Genomic DNA, 9461 nt, shown 5'->3' on the forward strand with positions numbered 1-9461 from the left:
GAAGACATAGTTGTGAAGGTGACTGCTCGTCGAAGTCGACAGATGGAGCTTACACCTCCCAAGTCTAAGCTATCAATTGAGGCTCCCCGTGGACCGGCAATGTCAGTACCTCATTCTCCTGATGGAGCTAATATGGACTTGGCAGATATAGCTCAAAGCTTGACTCCAATAAAGACCACAAGAAAGGCCGATAGCTCCTCACCACTTGTCAAGGCCCAGAAGCGTGAACGCGGCAAGGGGAAGGTCGGGGAGTTGGCGCCGGAGCCAAAAAGGGGCAAGGCTGCGACGTCGATGCCGGTGAGCAAAGCGGGGAAGGTCGTGTGGGCGCCGGCCCAATTTGAGCTAGGCATGCCATTGGTGGAGGACAATGTGTTAGCCATGATGGGTATTGCTTGCCGAGAGCTACATAAGCAATACATGGAGTTAAGCAATGCCAAGCGGAAAATGAGGGAGTCATCCATAGTTGGACATCACGACCACCAGCCGTTCCTATCGTTACCTACCTATATTACTGTAGGCTTTGATGACCTCTTCGACCTTTTCAGGATCCGGAAGTTGGACACTGGACTTCTAAAATGCTAGTCCTTGTAAGTGCAGACCTTCTATACTTGTGATATGATTGGACTATATATCCTAATTAAATTAGTTATAATACATAAATGTTTTAAGGTTGTGTTAGATCGAGAGAGTCATTGCCTTGGTAATCAGGTTGGGTTCCTTGATCCATCCATGGTGAACGAGGTTAATTTACGACAGAGCTTCACTGAGGTGGTTGACTATGTCAACGGGTGTTTATGGGCCCATCAAGACAAGGAGTACATCATGTGCACACTCAACCAAGAGTAAGAGGACAATACCCTTCGTGTATATTGTTTTTGAAGTTAAGGTTCTTAGTACTAACGCTACATAACCACTGCACAGGCGAGATTCTCCTAGTCATCGTACCTAAGTGGAGTAGGGTTACCTACCTTAACTCCAATAAGTCGAAAGATTATGATTTCACTGAAATCACCGAGGCCTTAAATATGGCTTGGGGCCCATATGTGGAAAAGGGTGGTGGGCACAAGGAGAGCAAGGATGAACATTATCATGACACCAAGTTCGCATGCGCACAACAGATCAGAGACCAATGTGGTTTCCACGTGTGCCACAACATGTCAACACTTCTAAGAGAGGTGAAAGATTTCGACCCTGAGGTTGTTGTTAATGGCGAATAAGCTCATTTCAATACCAACATTGCTATTCAAAATGTGCTAACCTCTTATTTATTAAACAGAAAGGTAGAGTTGGCTTCAAGATCTCACCCATCAATCCCCCCGCTATCAGAGGCGAAGTGTGTGCCTTCATTCTTGCAGAAATAATGAACAAAAAAGGACGTTTTCACATCAAATAGACTTATGAACTTGGCTAGATAATTTATTGTGATGTAAAAAAGATGTTTTTATAATTTCTTGTGATGTAAAAAAATATGTTTTTATGGAGTGCAATGTAATTTACTTTGATATGTGCAATATTTATGGTAGTTTACTAAATTGTCATAAAATTTGATCAAATTTTATGACAATTTTTATGTAGTACTATTCATTTGTTTTATCCTTTTTTTTTCTTATTGACAGGTCATGGAGGTTCACAACGAACAGGATAGAAGAAATTTTGGTAATCATTTCAGGACTTTCATGGGGTATGAATTGTTTCATGGGGTATGAATTGTGTGCTATAATAAATTAAATTGCTGCATATGTGATGTTGTAAATTGCTGCTTTGTGATGAATCTGTGATATGTGATGCATCTGTGATGTTGGGCAGTGGGGGAATATGTGATATGGGGGGGGGGGGTGACTGGCACCTGTGATGATTCTGTTTTTCAGAGGGCAAGGCTAGCAATTCCTGAGGCTAGCCAATATTTAGCATTTATTTTTTTTCTGGAATAAACTCATCAGTGACGGTTCGGAAGAAAAACCCGTCACAGGTAACCTTACCTATGACGGACTCACAAACTTCGAATCGTCACAGGTGACCCACTGTGACGGATACTATATACCGGAGATCATCACCTCTGACGGGCCTTTATTTAGGGGCCCGTCAGAGATGAGACACCTGTGACGGGTCCTAACTGGCCCTAGGCTAGCTGAGACCAACACCTCTGACGGCCTTCTATTAACTTGCCCGTCAGAGGTGGATGTCACCACTGACAGCCGGCCACCCGTCAAAGGTGACTGGACTCACCAGTGACCACTGATCACTGACCGAGCCCAAAGCCGTCAAAGGTGAGGGTTTGGGCCCGTCACAGGTGACCTTGGCCAGTGTAACGATTGCTAGCCAAGTTACATAGAATTTACGATGTAATTACAATATAGTTATTAGCATGTAGTTCCGTTTGAAAGATTGTTTTCCTAAAAACATATGACATAATTTTATATACTTATTTTTTGGAAACTAATTTTTATCCCTTTCTTGGATAAGTTTTAACACGGCAGTGGGATGGAAGGCGCTGGTGTCTATGGTGCTGGTGCAGCTTTTCATCATGGATACAATCCCGCTATTCAAGGTGTCGATCGGGTGAGTTCACTCTCCAAGCTGGAGCTCGACATCGACGAGCTCCTTGACCACCTCAACACCTCATCTTCAACTTCCTATTTCTCCTCCCTCTTTATTCTCTAATCTGCTGACAGCTGGCGACCGAGATTGCCACTGTTGAAATTAATGAATGAGCCTTATCCCATTTGAAGATTTATTTTTGAGTAAACTTCACAAAACCCTAGGTTTTGAGACACCTACAACATAAAACCTTAGGTATTATGATTTTTTTTCGAGAAACACAAGATTTTGGTGCAACATTTTTTCAAGAAACCATATGTTTACATCAAATACTCATAATTTCACTATTATATATGATATATTTAGTATATGTGTTCACATTAGTAACTCAAAATACATATACCTCTTGTGTACTTTATCTTCTTCCTCACTCTTGTAATAATACCATTTAAAAATCGCAACACAACCCCTTAATAATGATACATTAACCAGTTACTTATACACAGCCATACTACCAATGCTCGGTAAAATAAGTCCAACACGTATATTCGGAATATCTCATATTATTTTTTACAATTATTATGCATACGTATATTAGTCAAAAACAATGATGTAAGCTTAAACATGGGGTTTCCTGAAATATTTTTGCCCAAAACCTAGGGTTATTTGAAAAAAATCTTAATGCATGGGGTTTTGCATTACGGGTGCCTTAAAACCTTGGGTTTTGTGAAATTTACTCTTAATTAATTTTTTCTTTTGTAAAAATCACAAAAGCTCACCTCATGTGATGACATGCATATGATGTTTAGTTCCACCTTGCCTATTGTAGGAGAGAGAAACCTCCTTATAAGGGACGGTACTCTCCTAGCCACTTGATGCATGTGTGGTGGAGAGAACAAGAGAAATACACGCGCTCATCTCGCCTGGCCTGGCTAGGCGGCGCGCGTACACGACATTCGCGTGAATGGTTCCTGCCAAAATTCGTTTCTCATCCTTGCACAGATGTTTCCTTTGACATTTTTGTTTTGCTGCAAAATTCGGTTTTGGTTTCGGAAACACCCCGAATTATCCGGTGCGTTGAGTAGCATGTAGTCCGGGTAAGTTACATGCGATTTATCTGCTTCGGTTACGCGGTGTAGATATCGTGCATGCATCCTGATCACGCATCCTGATATCTCTATATAAACGAGCCCTCGCCTCCTTGCAATCCACGCGGAATCAATTAACCTCCTCCTCTGCAATGCGCTGTCTCTCGTAGTTTATTCTAACCCGCTCTCCGCGTGCACCGGCGCTTGAGAGAGCTGGTCTTCGGAACCTTCGCCTTCAACGTCCTGTGCTGGGAGAAAGCGACATTAAGGTTTTTGGGCAACACTTTGTGAGACTGCTTGTTGTTCGTCCACAACGGCTCGTCTTCCTCTTCGCTTGGGTGCTGCGCGTCATCATCAACGTTCGGTACCGCGAGTTCTTCCTGCTGTGCAGCCGAACGTCCAGAACGCTTGGTACGCATTCATCGTGTTTCGCATATTCGATCTGTTCATGTTTTATTGTCCAGTTTACATGTGTAGATTGTATATATGATCCGATTATGCTAGTATATGTGTTCAATGTTGTTATTTATTTATAAATTAAATTAATTCTAGATGTGCTTATATTTTCAACAACCACCACCTCGTCAGGCTCCATTGTCACCACTGCCACTTTATCAATTTGGAGCTCCCCTTCTGCCTCCTCCACTAAAAGCTCAATGGAAAGTGAGCTCAAGATCGAGCACCACATCCCGACTCATCTCATCAAGTTTCATGTCATCGTGCACTACCGTGTCGTCAGACCTTAGAGAGTGCCAGTCGATGTGTCAGCGACGTTACTCCTAACCGGCTCTCATATGCACTCACGGGAAGCTACAGTCTCACCGGAAACTACGTGGAGGACATATCTAGAGGGTGCCAGCGTAGAGGATGGAATGGTCACCAACATTGCAAGCAGGGAGGCACGGGATACGCTACTGCCACCAACTTCTCCACAGGTTCCACCTCTCCACCTTAGCTTCTTTGTCGCCGTGGTTTTGCTCCCAAGCAGTGAAGCCCACGCTATTCGAATGTCGGCACTCTCACCCCATGTAGGGAATTGCACAATGCCATTTTCTCGGCTCTTGTCAAGGTGTAGCAAGCAGGCGGTAGGTACACTTTTCCATTATTACCTTCATCCACAGGATGAAGCTCTTTCCTTATTTGCATATCCACGAGGTCCTTACGGGATTTCAGCCCATCCTTGGTCTTAGTTGGTATGTCCAGTATAGTCCCAATGGTGCTATCGAAGACATTTTTCTCTAGGGGCATGACATCGATAGAATGGCGTACGTCTAAATCTTTTCAGTACGGAAGGTACTTAAAGAAAATGGAGTGCTTCTTGAATGGCACGCTAGGGCTTGCTGGCACTTCGGCATCATTTCTCTTCCGCTTATTTGTTTCCTTCTTTTTTACCTTCCCAAAAACAACCTTCAGGTTTTTGGTCATTCTGAACACTTTATCACCCTTCCATGGTTCTGGTGCTACACCTTTCTCAACAGTATCGTCAAAATATTCTGCTTGGGAGCGGTACGAGTGATTCTTTCTTAAGAAACGCCGGTGCCACATGTACACTAGCTTCTTCGATCCCTTAAGATATCTGTACACGATACCATCCACACAAATAACGCAACCCGTCTTTCCCTTGATCTGTCCCAATAGGAAAAACAGTGCGGGCAAGTCGTTGACGGTGACAAAGATAATTGCATGTAGCGTGAAGTACTCCCGCAGGAATTCGTCCCAAACTCGGATCCCGTGTTCCCACAAATCACGCATATCCTCCAACAAAGGTTCCAGAAACACATCCATGTCATTGCCAGGTTGTCATGGTCCCTGTACAAGGATGGTCAACAAGATATACTTCCTTTTCTGACACAGGCACGTTGGGAGGTTGTACATGGTTAGGAGTACTGGCCACGTGCTGTGTGAGCTGCTCAAGTCACCGAATGGATTCATTCCATCGGTGCTCAATGCAAACCTTACGTTTCTTGGGTCCTCTGCAAACTTATGATACTTTCTGTCAAATTCCTTCCACTGTCTTGCATCTACAGGATGTCGAATCATCCCATCCTTTTTTCGTTTTTCATGATGCCAGCGCATCAATTCGGCATCCCTCGGGTTTGAGAACAAACGCTTCCAACGATCTTTCACCGAAAGGTACCACATGACAAGCTAGGGAATCTTCTTTTTGTTACTGCATTTGCATGGATCGGACACTTCTACATCGTCAAGGGCAACATCCAGACCCTCGGACTGGCTACGGCTTGTTTTGTATCGACTACTCTTGCATGTTGCACATCTGTCCAAATCCTCGTACTCTTTACGGAATAGGATACAGTGGTTAACACATGCGTGTATCTTTCGCACACCCAGTGACAAAGGGCATATAAGCTTCTTCGCTTCATAGGTGCTTGTTGGCAGGGAGTTGGGTTGCGGAAAAAGTTTCTTCAACATAACCAACAAGTCGTTAAAACTACTATCGGACCAACCATTTCTGGCCTTCAATCTCATAAGCACAAGCACCGTCCGCAACAATGTGAAATCCTTCTCACAGCCCTTTGCCTCATCGTACAAAAGATCATTCGCTGCCTTTTTCAATGCATCAAAGTTCTCTAACCCACAAGCGGACCCAGCAACAATCTCAGGTTCAGCATGACGCAACATCTCTTCCAAATCTGCAAAAGTACCATCATCTACGCTGACATTACCATCATCGGCATCATCAACTGTACTGTGCTAACCATTGCCACCAACAACATCATTATCATCAACGGGTTCTACTTCATGCACTTCTTCTTTCTCTTCTTCAGCTACTACAATGACATCCTCGTCCCAGCTCAACACTTCGTCGCATACTGTAGCCTGGTTCGGAACTTGCTTGCCTGGGATCTCTCCATGATGTGACCAGTTTGAGTATCCCTCAACAAATCCATGCGTCACCAAGTGTTGCTCGATTACAGATGGATTGTTCCAACTTTTCTGATTTTTGCAGTGCACGCATGGACATCTAATATCTTTGGTCTTCTTAGATGCAGCATTCTTCTTAGCTGCTTTCATGAATATGTTGACTCCTTCAATGTATGACGCACGATATCTCTCTTTATTCATCCATGCCCTGTCCGCCATCTATGCATTAATTAATTAATTGCGGAAAAAATAATACAACTTTAGTTAGTTCAAATATTTTGAACAAGATAATTAAAGCTAGCCAAAAATCTGCATATATAAAACATACATCTATCCCTCGGACGAATTACAAAACTACCCTTCTTTCTCTTCTTCTCTTCCTAGCTAGCTCATTCTTTTGCAGTTAACTATTATATAAATCTGCTAAAAATAAACCTATCGAAAACTAGATATATATATGGAACATCGATCATGCACAATATTTCTTGCAAAGTTTGCCATTTTGAGCTCCAAATAACAAATAAAAAATGTTTTTCTTCCTCCATGTCAAGTATTTTTTGCGATGAAAAATCTCAACATACAACCAATAAAAATGAAATAAAAGTTGACAAAAAGAGTAGGACAAAGTATAACTAACCTCTGGTACAATAAATCATTCAAAAGATTCGAGATCAAAACCTTCCCCCCTATGTATGTGTTCTTAAGAGAGAGAAAATCGTGCTCCTAATGGTGCTCGAGGTTACTGTAGCTAGTTCATATAGTTCAGCGCATTTTCTCTGGTGGTCGTCATATGTCGGTTCGTTCGAACCACCATTGAAAATTATTTGAGATGGCGGCGGGTTAAGGACGCCGCCAGAGAAGATGCAGGTATCTTCGCTGGCGGTCTACATCATCACACCGCTGGCGTTAAGTTAAGAGGCCCGCCAGCGAAGAGACCTACATCTTCGCTGGCAGGCTGCATCCCCTTACCGCCAGCGAAGATACAATACCTTAACTGGCGTGAGCTTAAGAGAGCCGCCAGAGAAGATATCCTATCTTCGCTGACGGCCTTCTTAAGTAGACCGCTAGCAAAGATGTGTTTCCGCTGGCGGCCGTTGACCCCCCACCCCCACGATTTTCTGCGCTGGCGGTTTTTCCACGTGGCCGCCATGAAAAATATTTTCCAAACACCATGAGAAATCGATTTTATAGTAGTGTTCCCTGCTACGATGAGGTCTCTCTCTTATGGGAGAAATAACCAATTCTCCCATCACTACTACAAAAAGGCACATAGATAGTGCACTATAGGTGCCAAATCAACTAAAACTAGCACCTTTAATTTATTATAGGTGCCAGTTTTTTGTAAAAACCAGATACCTGTACAAATCAAGCCGAGCCGACTGCATCATCCTTATCCACTCGCAAGGACGTCGCCCGTGCGGATAAGCATGACATGCGCGAGCCCACCTCTCTCGCTCTCGCGAGCCCCTCTTTCTCTCTGGCAACTCTCTTCCCTCTCTCTCTTTGCCTTTCTCCTCCCCCACCCGCGAGGGCCGACGGCAGCAGCCCTTCTCACCCGCGAGCGTCGGCGGCGGGCTCTCTCTCATGGCTCTCCCTCGAGAGCAGCTGCTGTTAGATCCAGGCCGGATCCAGGCGTTGGTGACGGCGGCACGTTAGCACGACGACGGGCTCCCCAACCGAAGGCGACGGGGGCGGGGCGCCCTCTCCTCTGCTAGATCCAGCGGGAGGGAAGGTGGCGGGCTCCCCAAGCCGACTCCACTGTCGCGTGCTTCCCGCCTCTTCCATCCTCCACCACCTCATCTCCCTCGGCTTCATCAACGTGGTCATCCTCACTCACGCCGAGCTCGACCTCTCCCAGCAGTCCGACGTCGAGTCCTTCCCCGCAGAGCTCCCGTGCTACATCGTCCTCGCCACCGCCAAGGTCGGCGGCATCCACGCCAACTCCACCTTCACGGTCGACTTCATCACTGCCAACCTCCAGATAGCGATGTAAGCGGGGCAGGAAAGCGGGTTTTTTTAGCCCGCTTATCTCAGTTATAGTTTAATTTTTCTTCCATATTTTGTACTACCATGTAGGAAATGAACTAGCAAGCGGTTTTTATTCGGGTAGCGGGACTACCCACTTGCATTCCTACCTCCAGATCCAGCGAATGTTTGAGTTCATCCTTTGAGTTTGAGTTTGATTTTTGATTAGAAGCTTTGCTAAGCTTGGCTTGATTCCAAGCCGAGCCCCGAGCCTTTTTCTTTTATTTTTTGGCCCTTCTTCTTCTGTATAGGTGCGGTTCATGACTAAAACCGGCAGCTATATATATATATTATTATTGGTATTGGTTCTTTAATTAGCACCAATGAATGAAGTCATCCGTGCCGCCTGTTGGGTGCCAGTTGAATCATCCAACACCTAAGGCCAGTTCCCAACCGGCACCAATATCTTTTTTTAATAGTGCATGGAGTGGAGACCCGTGGCAACACGTCGCTAACTTCCTTAAAGAGAAGTCACCGCGTCTCCATGTGTAGAGAGAAGTTGATCGTGGCTGATAGGTGGTTGTGGAGTCAGGAGTGAGAATAGAAGAAGACGAAGATTGTAAATGGCAATGTGGGCCTTATATTTTTTATTTTATTATTTTCATTGATTGGGTGCCAGGTCGATCAGCGCCCTCATAGACGAAAACCACTATGGTTTTTAACTAGTAGAGCAATTTGAACGGTTTTAGAAGTTGTAAAGTGCCGTATAGCCGATTTTCGTAGTAGACAATCATTATAGTAGTTGAGGAAGTCAAATAGGCTTCTCCTTTTATTTACCGGGGGAGGGAACAATAGATGCATAAATGATTATGTCCCAGGAATTTTTGAATGCCCACAAACGGCAAAACACATGCAATTGTGATCTAATGGTGAAAAAAAAAAGTGAGCACGGATATTACAAATTGTAAGGGGTGCCTATATAAATTG

This window comes from Oryza glaberrima, chromosome 10, assembly GCF_000147395.1.
Source record: "Oryza glaberrima chromosome 10, OglaRS2, whole genome shotgun sequence".
Taxonomy (NCBI): Eukaryota; Viridiplantae; Streptophyta; class Magnoliopsida; order Poales; family Poaceae; genus Oryza; species Oryza glaberrima.